Genomic DNA, 25,049 nt, shown 5'->3' with positions numbered 1-25,049 from the left:
ACCTGCGACCGTAACAGTCCTGCGGTTCCGGACTGAAGCGCCTAGAACCGCACGGCCACCGCGGCCGGCTATTACTGTGGATGTCAGCGGGTATATCTGCACAGCGGTCTATGTAAGATCTAATGGAATGTGGGTGGATCGGTAAGAAACGTACGGAAACACCATTTGCAGCGTATCACTCAAGCTCGCAATGCGTGGTACAATGTATAGAAGGACTATTGCAGTAGTGGATATCAAATGGCTGATGTCTACAGCACTGGACTCGCATTCGGGAGGACGACGGTTCAATCCCGCGTCCGGCCATCCTGATTTAGGTTTTCCGTGATTTCCCTAAATCGCTCCAGGCAAATGCCGGGATGGTTCCTTTCAAAGGGCACGGCCGACTTCCTTCCCCGTCCTTCCCTAATCCGATGAGACCGATGACCTCGCTGTCTGGTCTCCTTACCCGAAACAACCAACCAACTGATGTCTACAGACGTATCGTCACCGAGATACATCGCCTTCCCCGCTGAAACGACTTGTGATCATTTGCAGAAGCAAATTTAAATCGAATCTTGGAGCGTGTAAAGTCTTTCACTGATGTTCGTTTACCTCACGTTAGACTGCACCGCACTTGTTAGCCAGGAGCAGTGAATTTTTTCCAGGCATTAGTGCGCAGTAAAAGTACACGGGCACCATGGAAGAAGAGCGTTGCTCATATTGCGATTACACATAAGGAATACAAGCGGTCACGCGAGGCTCTCTACTACAGTTTCAGTGGGATTCGAGTCTCCTGAAACCTTCACCGGAATCTTGCTTCTCCATGCAAGAGGATCTCTCTATCATCAGCGGCCGTAGCCGAGTAGTTGCAAATGGATGCATAATGCAGACTTCTCTCTTGGTAGCCAGGGCAGTACAGTAAATTCATCCTGGTGTTACAGTAATATCAGAAATTGGGTCCGCCTTGCTGCAAAACACCTAGTTATTCGTTTATTTCTTTATTCTCCCAAACTAGTTTCGGCGACAAATATCACCATCATCAGTGGGGTTTTTTAATCTAAAACATGCAGAAAATGGCATGTTTATACACATTATTATTTTTTTTTACTATTCATTTTTTGAAATGTAGTTCACTATGTATACTTTCATACTACCTTATTTATTGTATGTTACAGTATATTTTAAGCAATTATTGTCGCTGTTTGCGACATATTTTTGTGTGCTTTTTTCTGTTGGCGTTGTTTTACTTAGCGAACATCATGTCACCTGCAACCATGTGAGCGGCTGTTAGTAAACAAAATACTAAAAGGTGAACTTCGTATGTCAGCAATATATACTTGGGGTTGTGGTAGTGTTGTGGAAAGTAGTTATCTGGTGTGTACTGAGCTGTTACTTAGCTGTTCCTGTACTCACGTTCGTTGGATGGTATGCAACTGCTTTTATATACAGAAATACAAAACTTTCGCACTTTGTTTCTGACCCAGAATATTACGCCATCTTCCTGTTCGCGCGTGTCGCGAGAGGCGTATCGCATGTGGCGAGAAAGGATATGAAAAACTGTAGCGCAGAAACGAAATGAATAGTAAAAAAAAGCAATAATGTGCTACTGTGTGTATAACCATGCCATTTTCTGTATGTTTTAGATCAAAAAACCCCACTGATGATGCGGAGAATAAAGAAATAAACGAATAACAAGATGTTTTGCAGCAAGGCGGACCCAATTTCTGATATTACTGTTTTTCTATGCAAACACGGACCAAATGGAAGAGTTCCAAGATAAAATCATTGTCATCCTGGTGTTCCTGAAACCGCACATATACACCGCGAGTTGTTTGACATGTTGTACTTTCCTGCTGGTAGATGCCATCGTGTCGAGGAAAAACAGAGAACATGGAGGGGTGGACATGAGCCCCAAGGATACATGCATACTCGTGCTGATTCACTTGCTTTTAAGAATGACGAAAACATCATAACACTCTCTCTTCCGGCCTAGACCCTTCCGACGATTCTTGCAGGGTGTTTGATTTCAGACTTTCACGCCGTATACGTCAACGTCCATCTACCGATGGAGCATAAAACGTGATTCATCTGAAAAGGCCACCTGTCGTCACTCAGTGGATGATCAGTTGCACGTTCCAGCCTTCGTCACCGATGAACAGCAGTCAGCGTGGGTCCATGAATCTGGCCCCTGCCGTAGAGACCATACGCAGCAATGTTCGCTGAACGGTCGGTGAGGAGACACTGATGGGAGCCCCTTGATTCATCTTAGAGGTTAGTTGCTCAACGGTTGCACTCCTATTCGCCCGTATTCCGCGGCCATCGCTCACCTCTGTCATCTATGGCTGGTGGCGCACCGCAGTTACCTTGGTGCCAGTTTCGATAGCGCCATTGTGCCGTGTTTGGTATACTGTAAGCACGGTGGCACACGAATAGTTTACAAACTCAGCCGTTTCGGAAATGCTTCCACCCTTGCCCTGAATGCCAATTATTATGCCCTTTTGGATGTAAGGTAAATCGCTTCGTTTCCGCATTACCAAAAAATTGTACAGTTTTCCGAGTCCCCTCGACACATTTTGTATACCCTCCACTGCCAGTGCTGCCGCCTGACGTCTGTGAGTGGATATTGCTTGTTAACGTCGGCGGTGGTCCCATTGATATGACGGGACCATGTACATTACAAACACGCAAACGTGTCCTACTATAATAAATTAATTCGATATGCTTAACCGTAAGATCTAAATGTATCAAGTATCTTTGTCACCATTTTCGAGCTCCAATTTAAAAAAATAATTGAGCCATCTTCTGATTTTTATCTGTCTTCTTTTTTCCTAGGCACCGGCCTTGAGCAGTGGATACACTGGTTCCCGTGAGATCACCGAATTTAAGCGCTGTCGGGGGCGGTCGGCACTTGGATGGGTGACCATCCAGGCCGCCATGCGCTGTTGCCATTTTTCGGGGTGCACTTAGCCTCTTGATGCCAATTGAGGGGCTACTCGACCGAATAGTAGCGGTTTCGGTCAAGAATACCATCTTACGACCGGGAGAGCGATGTGCTGACCCCACGCCCCTCCTATCCGCATCCTCCACTTAGGATGACACGGCGGTCGGATGCTCCCGGTAGTCCACTCGTGGCCTGAAGACGGAGTGAGTGCTTCTTTCCTGCTGCATGATATAAGCACGCCATTTTCTTCCTCGTTGTAAATTTACAATGATAATTGTAGTATCTGACTTAATATATGTTTAATGATAATTGTAGTATCTGACATAATATATGTTTTATTTATCACAAATGATACCACTATCCTTTACTGATAACATGTAAAGTTTCTTTAAGGTTTCAGCTTTCAGTCAAGTTGGGAAGCGATTGGTCTGATGACGTGTCGTTTTGCGCACTAAGCGCGCTATCACGTGCAGATTCGCCCTTTATAAAAATTGAACCTTGCAGTCGAGATTTCTTGTCACGAAGTCCGATCAATGTTTTTAGTGTAATGCAAAATATTCTGTCACATTATGCTTCATATTGTCACGGTCCGCAGTCACCAAACTTATCTGCTGCCCAGCAACGACTCTGAACCTGACAACTACGAAATCAGGTAACGGAAGAATTTAGCTTGACCAGCAGTAGGGTATACTTCCAGGTTCTGTTCCTGTTGTGGCCACTGTGTTGTATCCCACTTCCGAACAACCAGCTTTCGGAAGAATGCAACACTAGCATTTCAAGTCAGTTATCTATTTTTTACAAATTGTTTGGATTAAATATCACATTTTGAGACTGAAATAAAGTATAATTAAGACCAAACGCGTTTCGATTTATTCTAAAGCATCTTCGGTGGTCACTAAATTAAACTAAACTCCGTGCGAATAGGCCTTGGAAGGCCCAACGAACCGACCGGCCGCCGTACCATCCTCAGTCCACAGGCATCACTGGATGCTGATATGGAGGGGCATGTGGTCAGCACACCGCTCTCCCGGCCGTATGTCAATTTACGAGACCGGAGCCGCTACTTCTCAATCAAGTAGTTCCTCTGTTTGCCTCTCTAGGGCTGAGTGCACCCCGCTTGCCAACAGCGCTCGGCAGACCGGATGTCGGTGGTCACTATGACCATACATTCTTTTTCTTGCAGTATTCGTTTACTGAGATCATGAATAATTCTCATTCTGTAACTTACTACTGTAAATAATATTCATTATTATGGCTACTCGCGAGTTTTTGCTTCTTACCCCATTTTTCACGTTCTTCTGCACATATGTGATAGGCTTCAGTACACAGCACTTCCACTGACACTAAATACACCCATGTTTTTGTGTTGTAAAGAATCACTGCCATCTCGCCAATTTGCGCACTTTGTTTTTATGTGCATAATGTATTCATCTTTTGTTTAAAATGGCTCAAATGGCTCTGAGCACTATGGGACTTAACTGCTGAGGTCATCAGTCCCCTAGAACTTAGAACTACTTAAACCTAACTAACCTAAGGACATCACACACATCCATGCCCGAGGCAGGATTCGAACCTGCGACCGTAGCGGTCTCCAAATTGTAGCGCCTAGAACCGCTCGGCCACTCCGGCTGGCATCTTTTGTTTAGTCTTGGTGCTAGTGAAGTAGTGCCAGCGCCTGCTATTCACCACTCTCACTCTCTCTCTCTCTCTCTCTCTCTCTCTCTCTCTCTCTCTCTCTCTCTCTCTCTCTCTCTGTGTGTGTGTGTGTGTGTGTGTGTGTGTGTGTGTGTGTTTATATTTTTCGACTGGTGTGTGTTTCTAATTTTCAAATGGCGTGAGTGTGTGTATATGTGTGTGTTTGTGTGTGTGTTTTCTCTTTTACTGTATGGGATACCTACATTACACCACCCGTACACCCAGTTAAGGTTAATTTGAAATAGAACTTTAAAACTGCTACTCTCTATGAATAATCCAGTGCTTCTTTGAAGAGCCTATACAAAAGCAAAGGCTTTCAAACGAAAAGAGGCCTTTCTGAGAACGAGGTGCTTTTGATCCTTCTTGAAGCCCGTTTTATCACTGCCGGTGGCGGTTCCTGTCGATTAGTTCGCTGATCGCCCTCCCGTAAGATAATTTTCACACCTCAGTGTTCCTTCTTTAGCCCTTGATTTTTTGCTAGCAAAGGTATTTTTACTGTCGGTGTGAGTTGCCCTAAAAAATATCACTTGTATTAATAGAGAGTGTGGCTGGCAGTAAACCATCACTGTAACATGCAAACAGATGACGAAAAAAACAAGATGATTTGAACACGTAATCAGTTTCAGCAATATTTTACATTTTCACATATCTAGCCATATGAGATGTATTACCTTCAGACGTCTTGCTCTGGAGATGAAGTTAGATGCCACAGTTCATTTCACTGGGAGATTTCTGAGGAGTTTCAGTTTTGTAGTAAATAAGAGCGTGAAGAAATCTCTTAAAATATGAACAAGAACTGTCTCACAATAATCTACGCAAGACTTGTTGAATGCCGCTAAAAACGGCCAGGTTACATTAAACAACCGCTATAATATCTTGACAGATAAAAACTTTCTGGTATTAATAAATCAACAAAATATTTGTCTCTATACACACTATCAGTTGACAATGCTCTTAATACACTGATGATCCAGGACATTGTGACTGCTTGTTTAATAGCGAGTTGGTCCATCCTAAGAATGCAATACATCAGCGATTAAGTTTGGCATTGGTTCGATAAATCATTGGTATGTTTGCAGAGGTATGAGTAGGGTAGCATAGCCAGTTCTGGCCAGATAATGCAAGGTCAGCATCTGGTGTCAGATTAGAGCTGAGGTAGTTGCATGATAACTCATGAGTTATCTCCAAGGTCATCTCCTCTCCCCCCTCCCCCTCTCCTCCCCTTCCCTTCAGTCCCTCTCTCCCACTTTGCTATCAGTCAGTCGCACATCTGTATCAGTATACTCTCAGCCAGTCGCAACTGGGGCCCTATTGCTCTCGGGCAATTTGCTCTTGACCAACAGGGATCATGTTCCCCTCCTCCCCCTTTGTTATAAAAATCCCATTGCCCCTCATTTTATGCCTGTATATCATAATCAGAAGATCGTCATGAAGCGCCATCAGCAGGGACCAGCCACTGCCTCTGATCAGAAAAAAAAATCAGAGGAAGACTGTTATGTCTGAAAGTAAGTAATTTATCCATCACATATCTCACCAGTCACTTTGGTAAATTTTATTCGAAGCTGTATACCATTCCCCACCGAATACTGGCATGAGTGTATAACATACTCTACAAATAATTAAGAAACAACATTTGCTTATAAAATATACACAGAAAATTAGTAATATGTAGTTGCTGAACATGAGTTTTACTTTAAATACTGTTCTGCAAGCCCTGAAAACAGCAACATAAAATCAGCTGCCGTTTATTTTCTACCTCTATGACAATTGTCTAACTTCACAATAATCCTTCCAAGTGTAAAATGTCTGAAACAATATATCTGCGACGATGTTAATTTCCACACACACACACACACACACAGAGAGAGTTGTCAAATTAGTGCCTCAAAAACTAAAGTAAGTACTACAGTGCTTTTTTCATGCCTGATAATATTTGAGATTTTACGAGTTGGGCTTAAGGAGACGACGTTGTAAAACTAAGCTGACCAGGCTTATAACTGCAGAAAATACTAGTTAGCTAAAATATTACGCTAAGCAGGAAAGCATGCAAGCAGATTGATAATCAGAATGTAACTAATTACGCGTACTCTTGATGTAAATCACAATACACAGTCAAATTAAATATTCTCACATTTAAATTGTTCTGAAGCACCATTTTGGAGGGAAAAAGATACGTATCACGCTATACTAGAAAAATATAATGATGATACTGAGTGACAGTTATCGCTATTATCACAAGAGACACAGACCTACTGGAAGTTATGTACATTAACAACTGCTGACGAAGTTTCCAGGCAGAATTACGGTGCCAATGCTCTCTAACAGCTTTATAGACTGTATTTGCTGTAATCAATTATTAAATATCACCATCAGCTAATAAAAATACGTGATAGATACAACATAGGTAAAACGCAAACAAACACCATATTAGCAAGGAAGGTGAAAAGGCGCCTAAAAGCCACGTCCAGGCTGGCCAGTACATTGGCCCTCATCATTAATCTGCCTGGCGGATTCCTTCCGGGGCTGGCGCATCTCCCCGAATCCAGAGGCAGCGTGCTAACGCGCACGGCTGTTCGGGTGTGTCAACAGCTACTTAATGGTCGGTGATTCGAAATATTTCGTTAATTAATCAGACTGAAATCCATGTGGTCCCGTTGTGCATAGCGATTGTTGGATATAGACAATGGGGAAAATAATAGCAATCGATCTCGAAATACATCGTTTTATTACAGCAGGCCTAGGCTTCAGATATTACATAGTTATGAGTTCATGTTAGACTCCTGTAAACTCTACACCAATATTATTTCCTACATGGTACTTTAGACTAACATCACCTGCTGTTACATGCATTGAAGATGATTATGTATTAGTTGAAATCTAGGTCTGCTGCAATAAAACGACGGATTTCGCGATTGACTGCTCTTCTCGCCTTCATTGTCTGGTTCGTTAATTGTTCAGATAATTATTTTTTCATTCAGCTCTTCGAGGCACGGTATCATTTTCTCAACAATAACCACTTAATACAGCATATAAGGCAGCTGTCAAATGACTCCGAGGAAGTACAACTATGAATTTCTCAGTTTGCTGGAAAGTGTCATAACGAGGGAGGTGGCGGATCTAGCGAGGTCAGTACTTACGAATTGCGGAATGATTACTGAAATGACTTAGTCAATATAGAATACAAACCATACCTTTCCTTGTTGGTATGGCTACTGTAGTGGTCGCCACTAGTGAGTGGTGGCTCACTAAATTAATGAAAATACATAGCTTCGTTTTTAAGACGGCTTGTGGAAAATTTGCAAGGATTTATGACAGTTTCAACATGGTACAATGAATAAAAATGAAGTTATCTCATGTATTTCCGGAAATATGTATGCCTCTTCCATTTGAAAAGTCGAACAAATAAAAAAAAGCAAGTACTGTAGATATAAAATCAACTTACTTTTGAGTTCAGGCTGTTACTTTCTACTTACATTTGTTAAGAAATACGAACGTTAACGAAATTAGAGTGTCATTTCTTAACTTACAATCTTACTTCGACTTTCCCCTGATTCCACCTTGGTTAGTTAAACTTTCGCTAAATCGAACTCTCAGCAATTCGAACTACTTGTTAGATTTCTTGGACGTGGAATTTACGAAAGTATGTACTGAATCATGCAGCAAGTCTAGATGCTTTTTCCATTACTGAGCGATTTTAACTGCCTTTTTATTTGGCAATAACTTATCTCGGTAAGCTATTTTGGTGTTTGTGGCGTGAATGGAAGGACGAAGCCACGTTACACTTTTCCTTATTGTAATAATTTCGACTGTCTGAATTCAGTATTTTGGCTTTCTCTCTGTAATCGTCCGTTTCAGTATCATAATGAACGACTGAAAAGATGATTTCGATCCGGTTACTGATTTTACGTACGACCCAGACTTCTTAGCGTTTATTGTCAGACCCACTGGCAAAATTCTGGAAGTTGTTGAATGCTTTCTGTGTTGCTCCTCTTGGCTTCGTTCAGCTTTGTGTGTCAACAAGGCTTTGATTTCGCTTAAACCTTTGACAATGGCTCTCTTTACTTTCGTAGCTATCTTCTAATGCACCAGTTGAACCATGGCTGGTGTTCTTCATCCGTTACAAGCCCCGTCAGCACACACTGATGTACGATGTACTGTACAATGCTTCCTAATTTTGTCCATTTCTTATATGAATTCGTGGCGTCTTCTTTGTACATGCCCGAAAGAACAGACACCACGCATTCATATAATTGATTCGCTTCGATGGGCAATGAATCCTCCAGCTTCAGTGCGGATGTACAATTACGTTTGAACTCCTGCGTGAATCTCAAAGGAGCGAGCGTGGAGGACAGGGAAAGGGACAGTGGATCGGTGGCGCTAGGTGTGAATGTGGGTCGGCCGAGAGGCGTGCCGAGATAGTCCGTGCAAGGGTGACGAACACTGTGTCTTGGTGGCAGAGTGATGGACGCAACTGCCTAGTAAGCTGGAGATCCCAGGGTCGATCCCTGGTCTGCCATACATTTTCACTCGTCGTCGCTGATTCTACACAAAGCCCCGATCCAGCTGACATCAATAGTCCCTTCCCTTTGCTTTCCCTCCTCACCCCCACCCCCCACCGCTCCCAACACCATCCATTTACATATAAATTATCCATTGGTGCTCCACATCTTCATTTACAGAGCACAATATTTGATGTTGACTGCTCAGATACTCTGCATTTTTTCCTGTCACTTTCGTTAATTGCGAAATATCCTAATGGTAACAATTCCAGTGGAATGCCTCCACATTTCTGTGACGTCTTCCTTAAATCCGACCTGGTGGAGATCCCAAATAATCGAGCCGTACCCAAGAATGGCTCACACATGTGCTACATACGCAGCTCTCTACAGCGTGGCCCAGCAATGAGGCAACAGACTTACAGGACTTGTAGACGAACACTTGAGGAACAAATCGAGGATAGAAACCCATGTACAGGGACGTTATCCAACGACACTGCAGAGTGTCAAACTTATACGCGCCATTGCCTGCCACTACGCTACAAATGGCTCTGAGCACTATGCGACTTAACTTCTGAGGTCATCAGTCGCCTAGAACTTAGAACTACTTAAATCTAACTAACCTAAGGACATCACACACATCAGTGCCCGAGGCAGATTCGAACCTGCGACCGTAGCGGTCACTCGGTTCCAGACTGCAGCGCCTAGAACCACACGGACACTCCGGCCGGCCCACTACGCTACACCTTCAGCAGCAGTGGTTTTCGTTATATAGGAGAAAAATAAACTACAGATGGAAACCCGTGTCCGAAACCGTCATCCATCAAAACAAAAAAGCATCACATTCATCGGAGACAAGACTTTTCTACGCTGCAGCTAGGTCTATCATCTCCATTGGCGATAGTGTCAATCAGTTGCGATCACAGAATAACAAACAACACTGTGAGACGTTCTGCCTATGGTCTGGCAGTGTACAAAGTCACGTTTGCTGCTGAAAGGGTAGCATAGTTGCAGGCGTCGGCCCCTGTAACTTCGTAACTTCGACGTTCTGTAGCGTCGTCTGATATCGTCTTCAGACATGAGTTCCTACCATCAACTGTTGCTCAAGACGCTCTCTACAACCCCTCGAAATTTGCCGCAACATTTCTGGGACATCATGTGGAAGTCGAATCTGGTTTATTGGGAGAATTTTAGAAAAATGTACCTACTTTCCTAGAAGTCAACCATTCGCCATCCCTATAGTCGACCATATATGTTCGTTTCGTTTCATATCTCTCTGCAACATTACACCTAGATATTTAATTGGCGTGGCTGTATTAGGTAGCACTCCCTTTGGTAGAATTTTACACAGAGCATAATTTAGTCATCGCTACACTTGGTTTAAGGATCATGAAAGAAAGCTGTACATATGGAAGAGACCCGAAGACCCCGGAAGATTTCAGACATTATACAGTGGTTAATGGTCAGACAGACATTTTAGTACCAGATTTTAAAGTATAAGGCAGGGGCAAATGTGGACTCTGGCCACAATTTATTGATTATGAACTGTGGATGTAAACGAAAGAAATTTCTAAAAGGTAATAAATTGAGGAGATGGGACCTGGATATGTTGAAACCAGAGGTTGTTGAAAGTTTCTGAGGGAACATTAGGAGACGACTGACTAGAACAAGCGAAAGTAATACTGTAGAAGACGAATGGGCAGATTTGAGAGATGAAATAGTGAAGCCCACAGAGGATCAAGTGGGTAAAAAGACAAGGCCTAGTAAAAATCATTGATAACACAGGAGACACTGAATTTAATCGATGACTGAAGAAAATATTAAAATGCAGCAAATGAAATAGGCAAACGGGAATAAAAAAGTCTAACAAATGACAATGATTGGAAGCAGGAATGGCTAAATGACAAATGTAAGGATAAGCATATTTCACTAGGGGGAAGAAATATACCGCCTACATGAAAATTAAAGAGCTCTTTTGAGTAAAGAGGAGCAGCTATATGAACATCAAGAGCTCAGGTGTAAAACCAGTCCTAAGAAGAGAAGGGAAAGCTGAAAGGCGGAGGATGTATACAGAGTATCTATACAAATGAGATGAACTTGAAGGCAATATTGCAGAAATGGAAGAAAAGGTAGATGAATACCAGATGGGAAATATGATACTACGAGAAGAATTTGACAGAGCAGTGAAAGACCTGTGTCAGAACAGTACCCTGGGAGTGGGTGACATTCCGTCAGAATTGCTGGTAGCCTTGGGGGCCAGCCATTACAAAACTTTTCCATCTGATGATCAAGATGTGTGAGACAAGTGAAATGCCCTCAAACTTGGAAAAGAATATAATAATTCCAGTTCCAAAGAAAACAGGTGCTGACAGGTGCTAAAATTACCGAAATATCTGTTTAATAAGTCTAAATACTAACAAGAATTCTTTACAGAAGAATGGAAAAGCTGTTACAAGCCGATCTCGGGGAAGATCAGTTTGGATTCGGGAGAGATTTAGGAATACGCGAAACAATACTGACCCTAAGACATAGCTAGAACATAGTTTAAGGAAAGGCAAACCTACCTTTATAGCATATGTAGACTTAGAGAAAGGTTTTGACAATACTGATTGGAATACATTGTTTGAAATTCTGAAGGTAGAAGGGATAAAATACAGGACGTGGAAAGCTATTTATAAACTGCACAGAAACCAGACGGCAGTTACAAGAGTCGAGGGGCATTAAAGGGAACCAGTGGTTGAGAAGGGAGTGAGCTGCATCTTGTCGTCGATGTTATTCAAACTGTATATTGAGAAATCAGTAATGGAAACAAAATAAAAATTTGGAGTAGGAATTAAAGTTCAGCAAAGTGCCACACCACCCTCCCCCAGAAAAAATGGCAGGAAGTTCAATTTCCAACAGGATGATGTATCACACGAAGGTTATCTCTACTAAGCAAAGAAAATCGCGGGAAGATAGCTCACTTGGCATACCTCCACTAACTTAAGTCAACCGAGCATAACTTCTTCCTATGAACTGGCGCCAAGTTTGAATTTTGGCAGTAACCAAAGGTCAATTCCCTTACCTCTACTAAGCTAAGAAAATGGCGCGAAGGAAAGGACACTTGTACTAACCTCAGTCACCCGACTGCCACCTCCTCCTAAGGATTTGTGGAAAAAGGACTTGTGTCCACTGTTGACATCCAAACACCGTTTTGAAATTATACAATGCCTGCATCAGACCTATGTAAAATGATTGTTAGTATTGGGGGATACATCGTACAAGGAAACAAATAAACGCATAGTAGCAGCGTCCGACATGTGAAAATTACGAGTCATTCCATCACTAACTCTGTAAACAACACATCTGTCGGGGCACGTGTGTACACGGGGATTGCAGCGCCTCACAAGCTCCTATTGCTAACTTAGTTATGACGCTGAAGTCTCGATTTTACACGTGGCATACGATAGGGGGGGATGGAATACATCACATAAATCAAAGTTCGTTGACAGGAACGTGTCAAGCTTCATCACACATGAGATGAAAGTCCTCTAATGTCTGACAGCTTTACCGTTAAGGATCGCATGTAGACAGTGCTTCAAACTGCATACAGAACACGTGGCTGTATACAGGTAGAATGCAGGCTATGTCACGCGACTGATGCATCTGGACAGAACACTGGAAAAAAATTGACCTCCAGCAATTTCTCCTTCTCTAGAATGAATCAGTCAACCATTAAATCATACCTCGTTACAGCTCTATCTCAATCGATAACCCCGTCCACTCTCTATTATCCTTTAATGCAGATGCAAGTAAGTTTAGAGGTGAATGGTTCTCTGTCCTGAAAAGCACTGGACTGTTATTCACTCCCATGTAAATTGTTTGGTTGACTGTTTCTGCACATTTCGCGCCTTTATTTAGTTGAGAGAAGATCGATTGTGGTGTGTGCATCTGGAATGTGGAAGACACATTTGCCTGTTCTCTAGACATGTGGAAGACCTTAGCTGGATTGTAAATTATAGGGGTGATTTGGAATGTGTTACATCACCGAGATCAGTATTCGAGAGTGGAAGTATCAGTTTCCTCTGTTTGTTTGTAGTTACTCAGTGGTTTACAGCACGCTGCACCTCGCTAAGGTTTGGGGTTTGTAGAGAAATAATTTCCGTTCTATATGTTGGGAATTATGTTGCGCTAGCCATCACTAGGAGGCCGCCTATGCTTGATATCGAGAAGTATGTATATTCTTGTAATCCCCGAGTCTGGTGATGTCTGTAGAAAAGCGAGCAGGTTTGGAGCAGAAACAGTATCGCGTTTGTGCTGAGGGGAAACGATCTCGAATTTGTAGAAGAGCTCTGAGAGAGAATGCAGTCCGCTGAGGGTGCTCTGATGTAAAAGGGAAGATTTTGTATGGCGCTGAATGTCACATCTGTAGGAAGAAAGAATAGGCTGGCGGTGGTTTCCTAGGACTGGGGAGGATGGTAACATATAGCCTGTGTGTGCGTAGGCAAAAAAGAATGGCTCTGAGCACTATGGGACTCAACTGCTATGGTCATCAGTCCCCTAGAACTTAGAACTACTTAAACCTACCTAACCTAAGGACATCATACACATCCATGCCCGAGGCAGGATGCGAACCTGCGACCGTAGCAGCAGCGCGGCTCCGGACTGGAGCGCCTAGAACCGCACGGCCACCGAGGCCGGCTGTAGGCATATGATAATGTTTTCAAGTGCTGTACAGATGTAAAAGACAACTGCACTGTTTGTGTAAAATGTGTATATATTGCATTGTAAAGTTACTGCGACTTAGGTTGAGTAAAATGTGTATATATTGCATTGTAAAGTTAGTATGGTTTACGTTGTGGCATGGCTAGAGATGATGACTGTGTGTCCTATTGTGAAGGACGTGTAGATTCAGCACATCGATAACTGCGAGAGATTTTTTATGTGGAAAATTAAGTGTGTTATAGATACTGAGATTGGTTCCAGAAGCACTGCCATCAAGAGGAGACATAACTGTACAATATCGGTATCACACTGTAGCAGGAGTAGTAATATTCAATTGTAGTTAGACTGGTAGATATGTTCCTGGCTTCCAATACCCTTGTGAGCCTGGTATGTATTTGATGATCTATAGACAAGTTTATGGGTTTAACTGTCAATGCACTTCATCGATCTGTTCAAAATAATTTTACCACTGAAAGTTCGAGAAATAAGAGGCAGACATTGCTTCGATACCAGCGGCATCAGTAATTCAATGGGTAAATTCGATAAGAGCCAATCATAATGCTCGATTCATTCACATCCTTTGTGCTGTGATATAGGAGCCTCTACATAGTGGTAAGAACATATGCGTATTTTCGTAAAGAGTTTCTGTTAGGGCAAGAATTTCCGTACATACAAGCTGAGATAACACAAAAATTCCTACAAAAGTGCACGTTAAGTATTTCTGGGAGAGTATGCAATTTAATAGAGTTCGAATTGGTTATTATTTTAGATAGGAATGTGGCTTCAGTATAAGATTGAGAACCTTGCTAGATGCGCTTGCGATGGTAAGTAGCTATGTGCCAGCCACACGTCACACATGGTCCATTAGAATCGCTAAGGAGAAAGCAGCTAGAGATACTCTGGAATGAATTTCTGCAGCGCCTTTGCCGGACCGCAGCTAGAGGGAGAGTAGCGACAAACCCACACCTTCGGTCCAGCTTGTGCGCTCTGTAAATAAGTCTTTGCTCCCATCCGATCACATCATCAACAGTGCCTAGATGCAACTTTCCCCTGCGTTCAGCGGTGGCTCGCAGCTGCTCTCCCGCCCGATCATGTCAGCACGTGTGTCTAGGTGAATGTGTATTTGGATGGGAATTTCTCAGAAATCAGGTATGAAAGGGATGTCCCCACCTCTTGCGTGCAGGCATCTGTACATAGTTTGACAGCTGAATACCGCATCACTTCATGGTCCGGTGGATGGGGTGTGTAGGGGGGGGGGAGGGGGGGTAGTGCTTGCGTGCGTTGATTGCATTATTTTCCAAGTGGGCCTGTAGGCTGTGCCATGTGCTATTTGGAAGGTTTATGAGTACTTAGTGTGTCTACACATCACTGTGCTGCATTATTTAGGAGCAGTTTGCAGGTCTGTACTGAAAATATTTCGGAAAATTAGGAGTTGTTTGTGTGTCTACAGACCGTGTATTGTGACCCCAAGCACATCAGGGCGAGTGTTTTGCATCAGTGTAATAAATATACTCAATAAGTAAATACAATGCTCCAAACTAAATAGAGTGTAGTCCTTCCTTACTCTCGCCAGCAGTCCAGCGCAGCCTGAGTCATTTTCGCGCCATTTTCCCACTACAGACCATCTTCTGGGATTAGGTCATAGGAGGGATGACAGTACCCTCTGGTGGCAGTAATGTGTTCTAGGTCAGTTGGAGTCTAGATCTCATGGTGGAGACATTACTTGCAAAATAATAAAGACTTATGTTTAGGATAGGGAGAGTCGTTTTCCCGACATTTTGCACCCATCGGCTTGGATGACATCATGCGATGTGTGCATTAGTACACGTTAGCCCACCAAGATAGGTTGGTAAGGGGACGTGGTGGTGGGTTGAGGATCGTGTTGGAGACTTTAACTATTTCCTTCAAAGTCCAGGTGGGCTTAGCACTCGTGAAAATTCATTCCAAGTCCATGACAGCGCTCTTCTGTGGTGTCAATATGTACTAGGCCTCATGGTGAACACACTGTTTGTCGCCATCTTGGATTACGGTACTTGTGTCACCACCTGACATCACGGTAGCGCCCTCTGGTCCCAATACTGTGTATTAACTTAGTTTGAGTCCAGACCTCGTGGCGAACACACTGTTTGTGCCATGTTGGATTACGTCACAGATGAGAGCGCCCTCTAGTGGTGGTGGCGATGTGTACTAAGTCAGTTGGAGTATGGAACTCGTGGTGGAGACACTGGATGGCCATACTGCATGAAAATGATTAAATAAAGACTTATGTCCAAGTCCTTTTCCCACAAATCATTAGGAGGAGGTTAGTACAAGTGTTCTTTCCTTCACACCATTTTCTCAGCTTAGTAGAGATAAGGGAATTGACCTTTGTTTACCGCCATAATTCAAACTTGGCGCCAGGTCATAGGAAGAAGTGGTGCTCGGGTGACTTAGGTTAGTGGAGGTAGGCCAAGTGAGCTATCTTCCCATGATTTTCTTTGCTTAGTAGAGATAACCTTCGTGTGATACATTATCCTGTTGGAAATTTAACTTTCTGCCACTTTTTTCTAGGAGAGGGTGGTGTGGCACTTTGCCACCAAAAATTCAAACGTCCTGCCAAAATCCGCCATCTTGCATGACGTCACAGCAGACATCTTTGATAATGTCATGCACTGTCGCCAAGTCTACATGCCACCATCTTGGATGACGTCATCGCTGCCATCTTGGATACATCTGGCAACAATGCTGTGTGGCCCTGAATCGGTGTTGCCCCAATACTAGCGTGGTCGCTGTGTGTTTTGACTTCAGTAAATGAAGTCTGCAACAACTGTTAGGCATGTATGTCGCACCGAACCAACTAAAGAACCTCCAAGCAGGCTGAGAATCTCCTGTCAGCACAAGAAATTTGTGGAGACGGGCTGCTCTCTACGATATGACAGTTCACCATGTCGCCCGCGTGTTGATGATTATATCGAACAGGTTAGGGAGAGCTTTGCCCGCAGTCCACAAAAATCAACACAACGTGCGTCTTGGGAGACTGGCATTCCACAAACGACGGTGCATTGTCACGTGGAGGCTCTGTGTCACGGATTGTACGGCCCTTCCCGGTTTCGAGTCGTCCCTCAGACATAGGTGTGTGTGCTGTTCTTAGCATAAGTTAGTTTAACTAGTGTGTAAGTCTAGGAACCAATGACCTCAGCAGTTTGGTCCCTTAGGAATTCACACACATTTGAACATTTGACGGTGCACAACCTCATTTCCTCACTGAAGTTCAAGTTCCCTCGATAATCGCTTCACAGGTCGGTGGATTGGCCGTGAAAGCCAATTGCATGGCCACCTCTCTCCCCAGACTTAACGCAACTGGATTTCTTTCTCTGGGATTTCATTAAAGACTATATGTATGTTCCTCCCCTTCCAAACAATTTAGTCGACCTGAAAAATTGAATCTAGGCTGCAACGAGTGCAGGAAGAAATTGTTTACCTGTGAGATGTTTGCCGCATCACAAATGGTAGTCACGTCAAAGCAGAATGACATTTTACACTTTTATGTGAAATTTGAGGTTGTTTACTACAAAATGACACATCAACTGATTCTGTAAGTCATTTCAATAAAAGTCTGTATCATATTAAAGTTGTAAAATTCTTTTTGACTGCCGGCCGGTGTGGCCGAGCGGTTCTAGGCGCTTCAGTCTGGAACCACGCTACCACTGTGGTCGCAGGTTCGAATCCTGCCTCGGGCATGGATGTGTGTGATGTCCTTAGGTTAGTTACGTTGAAGTAGTTCTAAGTTCTAAGGGACTGATGACCACAGATGTTAAGCCCCATAGTGCTCAGAGCCATTTGAACCATTTTTTGTTAATTCCCATAGTGCTCAGAGCCATTTGAACCATTTTGAACCATCTTTTTGACTCACTCTGTATATTTCACCACTTACTGAGCGAGCATTAGTATTTCAAAGCTTTGCAGTCTTCTTCAATACATTGTGCAGGCTGTCAACAGCGATCTCAAATGGTCAATATTATTGCGCAGTACTCAGTATCGAGCAATAAATATTGAGCTGTGAGGTCCTTTTAGGCCGATGCTCCAACTGCCAAATGCTTAGGACTGATTGGGAGTATAAAATAAACTGCTGTTTTAACTATGAAACATTACATTCGGCTGTATAATTTGTACAATTTTGCCCATCTGTAATGTTTAGCTATATTGTATTTTGGACAGTGGATGACGGCTGATGAAATTGTGAAACTTTATGCGAGAACTGATGCTAACCTCCAGGGGAAGAATTTCTCACAGAGACTGATGAAACTTTTCATCATTTTCAGTGTCGGCAAGTTTTTTGGGGGGGGGGGGTGATTTTTGCTCCTGTTTCTCACAGGAACATTTCAGGCTCCATGCAAATAGTTTCGACCCTACAAACATTGTATCACCTTCCTCTTATTTTTACTTTCAGCTTCTTTTTGCGCCCCTTGCAGTATAAGCCTTGCTGCAGGCTTGATTGATTCGTACTCGATATCGGTATCACCATGCACTGTCCACTTCTCTAAAGCTCTGAACACACTCACTCACACTGTGTATTACTTAGAAGAGGCGTCAGGTGAGTAGTTACTGAACGAAATAATTGAGCTGATACGAACTAGCTTTACAAGCGATGAGGCCAACATAGCAAATCAGTGACACACGAACACGCTCATTACCAAATACAGTGTCAGGTTACAGGGTGCTTTTATTCGTGCCAAGCAGCCATGGACACACCGACGCAAAATAAACAAAAGCCACAGAAATGATGCTGCATCAGAGAGGACGGCTGCAAGCCCTCAGCGACCTGTTTAACAATGATCTCTATCCAAGGGCCTGGGAGAGTTTGTTGGGCTGCGTCTCCTTAAAATAAGTGCACAACTGCATCAACAAACAGCTACAAGGGGCATGACATTCTGCATGCATGAATCCATCCACGAAAATATTGCTCCTTGTACCTAGCTCCCAATCGTCTGCTCATGTAGGCTTTGTGGAGAAGAAAGACTTTCTATAACGACGTTTGTGGTCGCATGATACCGTATCTCATCTCTGGGGACCATTCATTTCGAGGACTCGACAACGGCTGTTGACTGTGGATCTGAACTAAACCTGTTACTTTATTCAATTTTATTTCACAGTGTGACATGGCACAGTTCTCTACTGTACTTCGGTTGATTTTTTTATTCCATTGGAATGTGTGTCTACGATACACTACCAAGAAAAATGTAATTTCATTTCGAAACTTTTTTAACACGTTGACTGCCCCGTGGCGGCGAATAGACACTACAGAGTCTCACTTCCAACACCCTATGATCGCCAGCGACCACGAACTTCATACTGTTTAGTACAATATCTCTTTCGACGGCTTGTTTGTAATACATTGAGACGCACATGCGGTTTGTTGGCGAAATATATACTGAGGTGACAAAAGTCATGGGATACCTGATAATGGGCCGTCTCAGACGTCCTTTTGCCCGCCATAGGGGAGCAACTCGACGGGGCGTGGCATCAATAAGTCGTTGGAAGTCCCCTGGAGAAATACTGAGCCATGCTGCATCTATAGCCGACCATAATTGCGAAAGTGTTGCCAGTGCAGAATCTTCTGCACGAACTGACCTCTCGATTATGCCCCATTAACGTTCGACGGGTTTCATGGAGTGTGATATGCGTGGCTAAATCACTCGCTCGAATAGCCAGATTGTTCCTCAAACCAGTCACGAACAGTTGTAGCCCAGTGACATGGCGCATAGTCATCCACAAAAATTCCAGCCTTATTTGGGAACATGAAGTCCATGAATGACTGAAAACGGTCTCCAAGTAACCGAACACGGAATATTTCCAGTCAATTGTCGGTTCAGTTGGACCGGAGGACCCAATCCGTTCTATGTAAACACAGCCCACACCATTATGGAGCATCCGCAGCTCGTGGTCTAGTGGCTAGCATTGGTGCCTCTGGATCATGGGGTCCCGGCTTCAGTTCCCGGACATGTTGGGGATTTTCTCTGCCTCGGGAGTGGATGTTTGTATTGTCCTCATCATTTCCTCATCATCATCATCATCATCATCATCATCATTCGCGATAGTGGCTAGAATGGACTGTGAATAAAATTGTACTGTGTAAAAATTGGGGCTTTGTATGGGTGCTGATGACTGTGCAGTTGAGCGCCCCACAAACCAAACGCCATCAAACATCATCACCATTATGGAGCCACCACCAGCTTGTACAGTGGCTTCTTAACAACTTGGGTTCAGGGCTTCATGGGGTCTGCTCTACACACGAACCCTACCAGCAGATCTTATCACATGAAATGTGGGCTCACCTGACCAGGTCAGAATTTCCCAGTCGTCTAGGGTCTAACCGATATGGTCATGAGCCTAGGAGAGGAACTGTAGGCGATGTCGTTCTCAAAGGCACTTGTGTCGGTCGTCTGCTGCCATAGCCCATTAACGACAAATTTCGTGGCACTGTCCTAGCGGGTACGTTCGTCGTACGTATCACACTGATTTCTGCGGTTGTTTCGGACAATGCTGCTTGTATGTTAGCTCTGATAACTCTACGCAAACGCCACTGCTCTCGGTCATTAAGTGAAGGTTGTCGGCCAGTGTATTGCACATGGTGAGAGGTAAAACTAAAACTAACTAAACTCTTCCCAAATAGGCCATGAAGAGCCAACGGTACCGACCGACCGCCGTGTGATCCTCAGCCCATATCTGTCACTGGATGCAGATATGGAGGGGCACGTTGTCAGCTCACCGTTCTCCCAGCCGTATGTCAGTTTCCGAGACCGGAGTCGCTACTTCTTAATCAAGTAGTCCCTCAGTTTGCCTCACAAGGGCTGACTGCACCCCGCTTGCCAACAGCGCTCGGCAGACCAGATGGTCACCAATCCAAGTTCTAGCCCAGCCCGACAACGCTTAACTTCGGTGATCTGACGGGAACCGGTGTTACCACTGCGACAAGGCCGTTGGCATGGTGAGAGGCAATGCCTGAAATTTAATGTTCTCGGCACGCTCATGACACTCTGGATCTCGGAATACTGAATTGCCTAATGACTTCAAAAAGAGAATGTCCCATGCGTCTGGATCTAACTACCATTCCGCGTTCAAGTCTGGCCATAATCACATAGGAAACATTTTCACATGAATCACCTGAATACAAATGACAGCTCCGCCAATGCACTGCCCTTTTATATCTTGTGTATGTGACACTACCGTCATGTAGATATCGCTGTCCCATGACTTAGTCAGCTCAGTGTATACCACGAAAGAATATGGTCTGTAAATGTGATCTTGTACTGGTGACCTACTATCAGTTTAGCTTTTGTCGTAGTTGTGGGTTATTACAGTTCTACTTGCTGTATACTTTTTGCAGTACTGCTTCTGTTCAAAAAAATGGTTCAAATAACTCTGAGCACTATGGGACTTGACTTCTGAGGTCATCAGTCCCGTAGAACTTAGAACTACTTAAACCTAACTAACCTAAGGACATCACACACATCCATGCCCGAGGCAGGATTATAACCTGCGACCGTAGCGGTCGCGCGGTTCCAGACTGTAGCGCCTAGAACCGCTCGGCCACCCCGGCCGGCACTGCTTCTGTTGATAGACTGACATCAGTTACAGGTGCAATATTTTCTTCAATGTTCTCACGGAGGCAACGAAGATTACCACACACTCCTGATCCAATATCAGGAAATACAGTAAGTGACTTGCCTCGCAGTTACACAAAGAAAAGGATAACAGAAATAGAAAATTGCTAAAAAGTTGTCAAGAGTGTTACTTGAAGATTTCTGAAGTCCTGGAAGGTCTGAAGCTTTAAAATGACTGAAGAAGATAGTCACTCTCTGTGAAACTAGCAACGAATAGCCCTGCCCATCTTGTTATTCAGATGCACTGCTTGCCATGTATCTGCATTCAACTCGCCTACTCGGTAAACTGTATACTGTCTTTTCGTTTACACTTTACCTGCTGCTTATAACTAGTTTTTGTTTCTAATTCTCGCCGTGAGATAATTAACCTGCAGTAGTCTGTGTTCTGAGGCGTGCTGAGTTCACAAAGTTACAGGGAAACATGACGTATCTGCAGGCACCATAGATAAGTGTTTCAAAACCTTGGTCTATAATGGGCATGTATAAAGAAGGATGGAGTTGCTGCGCTAGTATTAGTCTTAGTCGTAGGAAAGAGGAAATTTTATCAAAAGTCATTGAACGGGTGGTTGGACAATAGAATCTGGGGCCGCTGGCAGAGTGTTGAAACAGTCGACAGCTAGTAGGCCAGGAAATGCAAACATGGCACTCGCAAGCGTAGTGCTGTGACGGCGTTATTGCGCACACAAATTGCTTTGTGTGAAGCAACAATGAGGCAGCAAACCGCAGCGTTGCTTGAAGTTATTGCAATATTAGGCGAGGAACTAGGCCAGAGCCAAGTGAAGAGTTGTAGATGGCTGATATTTGGGAATTTATCCCTGCCATAGTTTCTGTCTCTCTCTGACACTACGTCAGAAGTGAGGGAAAAGGCAGTTTAAATAGTGAGGTACTTTCACCTTGGGACAGAGTGTGCCAGGTCAGTCGAGCATTGGGACAGACCTGTGATGGTCTATGCTTATAGGGGCCAGTTTGGCAGCGAAGTTGTACATATTCTATGTAAATCTGAACTTAACTTCTATATACTTGTTCGGGCTGTATTCCACCTCTGGGGACGCAACACCGGGGCGGGATGGAACGGCAGCCGGGTACTTGGAGATTGCACAGTCAGCCTGAAGGAGGGCAGTGACAGCGGTCTGCAGTGGATCCAGGAGGGATGGGCCAGTGGGCTCACTGAGTGAACGAATAGAGAACTTCGAACCGCCTACTAAATTTATGTAAGACCAAAATCTCTTAGGGGTTTACTCAGATGGATTGACAAAATTTTACTTACAAATCACGGAATGTTTCTCGCATTGCTCTCGGGACTTACCCTCATTTTCCTTTCGTTTCGCTTTTGTTTGTCAGCTAGGTTTTGATTTCTTTTGAATCTGTGATGAAGCTCTCTTTTTTTACGTAGAAGTTTTCTAAACTACGGTTGGTCGGAAAATACTTGTCCAAGCCATCTTGAACGATGTTTTTTTTTATTTTTTCAATTTGTACTCCACATCTTCGTCCTCAGCACTGAATATTTGATGCTGACTACCCAGATACTCTGCAGTTTCTATCCTGTAGCATTGGGTTGTCACAGGATGTAGCGTGATTCGTCAGTCCAAATCACTCGTTTCCAGTCACCCACTGCTCCGTAGCTTCGTCAAGTAGATACGTCAAGTACCGTTTACCACTGACTACATATATATGTGGCTTATGAGAAGTTGCTCGATCATTATATCCATTTTTTAACTCCTCGCACAGTCATTGTGCTACCTGGACTGTTATTAGTATTTTGAATCTTACTTATGACTCCTTCCGCTGATTTCATGCGACTTTACAGTCACCTTTCGCAGTGCTGACGGACGCTCTCTGTTAGTACATGAAGCCTGCCTGGTCTGGTTTAGATGTAGTTGTTCCTTCGCGTTTCCGTTTTACAATGATATCACTAATCGACTTGGGCAGGCTCATAAAGGTTGAAATGTACCTGATGGATTTGTTACTCAGGTGTCATCTAATGTCCACTTCACGTTCGTTATCTCTGCGTTGTTCTGACCGACCCATTCTGCAGTTACTGCTTCTCTGCTAACAACACAGTATTCACTGCCTCCTTTTCTACTTGCGAGTCGGTGTCTCGTGACATCTAGTGGTCAGTTCCACATTGCATAGGAGTATCTGCAGACTTTTCAAATGGTCCAAATGGCTCTGAGCACTATGGGACTCAACTGCTGAGGTCATTAGTCCCCTAGAACTTAGAACTAGTTAAACCTAACTAACCTAAGGACATCACAAACATCCATGCCCGAGGCAGGATTCGAACCTGCGACCGTAGCGGTCTTGCAGTTCCAGACTGCAGCGCCTTTAACCGCACGGCCACTTCGGCCGGCGCAGACTTTTCATCGGATAGTGTAAGACGATTCATCTCTGAACTACTCTCCGCCCGAACAGGCCTCGAAAGGCCTAACGGTACCGACCGACCGCCGTGTCATCCTCACCTGACAGGCGTCATTCTATTCGGATATGGAGGGTCATGTGGTCAGCACACCATTCTTTCGGCCGTCAGTTTTCGTGACCGGAGCCACTACTTCTCTGTCAAATATCTCGTCAATTGGCCTAACATGGGCTGGGTACATCCCACTTTCCAAAGCGCTCAGCAGTCCCAAATGGTCACCCATCTAAGTGCTAGGCAAGACCAACAGTTCTTAACTTCGGTGCTCTGACGACGACCACAGGTACCACTGCGGCAAGGCCGCTGGCAGGACAAGTCAGCTTCATCTTAAAAGATTTTACCTAGATGTTACATTCATCATTTGGATTTCCAACTCCTTGTGTTGACCGTGTTTGCAGTTAATATTGTAGGATGTGAGGTCCGCCATTTATGCAAAACACCGTTTTTTCTCATTACCCAAACAGTTTTTAGCACCACTGTGTCATCATCAATGGGTTTCCGTTTTATTTATTCTTTACACTTGGTGTGCATGATTTTTCCGGATCACTTGTGTATTATTTACTATAGGTAGCTTGTCATGTTTTAGTGGCCGTGCGGTTCTAGGCGCTACAGTCTGGAACCGCGCGACCGCTACGGTCGCAGGTTAGAATCCTGCCTCGGGAACGGACGTTTGTAATGTCCTTAGGTTAGTTAGGTTTAATTAGTTCTAAGTTCTAGGCGACTGATGCCCTCAGAAGTTAAGTCGCATAGTGCTCAGAGCCATTTGAACCATTTTTTTTGTCATGTTTCGAGTGGCAAGCTCTTTTATACTCCGCGTCATGGTGAGGTGTCGTGATGCACACGTAAATGTAACACGTATTTTCCACGCCCTTATTTGTGGAAAATACGTGTTATATTTACGTGTGTATCATGACAGGCAGAGCGGTTCTAGGCGCTTCAGTCCGGAACCGCGCTGCTGCTACTGTCGCAGGTGCGAATCCTGACTCTGTCATGGAAGTGTTTGATGTCCTTAGGTTAGTTAGGTTTAAGTAGTTCTAAGTCTAGGGGACTGATGACCTCAGATGTTAAGTCCCGTAGTGCTTAGTGCCATTTGAACCATTTTGAGCATCACGACACCTCACCATGATGCCGAGAATAAAAGGGCTTGCCACACGAAAACATGACAGGCTACCTGCAGT

General features: G+C 43.9%; 1 pseudogene; it reads right to left on the bottom strand.

The window, feature by feature from the left end:
• Positions 1–20,661: 20,661 nt before the first annotated feature.
• Positions 20,662–20,779, bottom strand: LOC124796752 (annotated as a pseudogene).
• Positions 20,780–25,049: the final 4,270 nt, after the last annotated feature.

The sequence above is a fragment of the Schistocerca piceifrons genome, chromosome 4 (assembly GCF_021461385.2).
Source record: "Schistocerca piceifrons isolate TAMUIC-IGC-003096 chromosome 4, iqSchPice1.1, whole genome shotgun sequence".
Classification (NCBI taxonomy): Eukaryota; Metazoa; Arthropoda; class Insecta; order Orthoptera; family Acrididae; genus Schistocerca; species Schistocerca piceifrons.
This window is presented reverse-complemented; position numbering and strand designations above follow the sequence as displayed.